Genomic DNA, 788 nt, shown 5'->3' on the forward strand with positions numbered 1-788 from the left:
ATGATCTCATGCAATAAAACATGCAGATTTAATATTTATAGGCTGAAATGTCTCCGTGTCAACTTCTCTTTCCCATGAAAGAATGCTTGAAGTTCCCATCTATCTAGTTCGTGGGAGAACTCTCTTCTACAAAACCACATAATCGGAAATCAAAATAAATACTATAAAGATATTCTAACATTTTTCTTCTGGGAAAGGTAGTGATGAAATGCTTATAATGTTCATTTAAAAGAAAAGCTTTTAAAAGTGTTTGGCAATTTAGACTCACCGAAGGTAGGATCAACATGTACATAAAAGCTAGCAGCTACAATTATATAGCTGAGAATAAGCATCATTCCTCTAAGGTAATTAGAGGTTCCATCCTGAATTGAAGTATTAGAGTAGATGAAAATAGTATAAGGCCACAGGCTAAGACAAAAAATTTCATTTCGTTATGTAGTCTCAAGGAAAACCTGTAACATGAAGGCAACAACTAATACTGTTATGAAGAGTGTAACTGTCTCAAAAAGCTGAAAATTCAAGTCCATATGCCTCTCCATTATCCATCCTATTATCACACAGAAAGGAATCTGCATATATAAAGAGAAAAAGTTGATCATTATACTAATTTTTTTTAGAAAAATGTATTAGCCACAAAATTGTTTTTTCAAATTTTTCCACACAAAGGAATTTTCAAAAAATACATGCCTATCTGATTTAACTTTAGTCTGATAAAAACATTACTTTGCTTGAGTTCTTAATTGAATGTGTTTGGGGTTTGTTCTTTTGATTCATTGTATTTTAACTCT

At 31.3% G+C, this 788-nt stretch overlaps 1 long non-coding RNA gene across 1 annotated transcript; it reads right to left on the minus strand.

The window, feature by feature from the left end:
- Positions 1–46: 46 nt before the first annotated feature.
- LOC110038116 lies at positions 47–563 on the minus strand. Its single transcript, XR_002295395.1, has 3 exons — positions 453–563; positions 269–362; positions 47–126 (listed from the first exon to the last, which is right to left on the minus strand). It is a non-coding gene; the product is annotated as an uncharacterized LOC110038116 (long non-coding RNA).
- Between the last annotated feature and the right edge of the window lie 225 nt (positions 564–788).

Source organism: Phalaenopsis equestris, unplaced genomic scaffold (genome assembly GCF_001263595.1).
Source record: "Phalaenopsis equestris unplaced genomic scaffold, ASM126359v1 Scaffold231169, whole genome shotgun sequence".
Classification (NCBI taxonomy): Eukaryota; Viridiplantae; Streptophyta; class Magnoliopsida; order Asparagales; family Orchidaceae; genus Phalaenopsis; species Phalaenopsis equestris.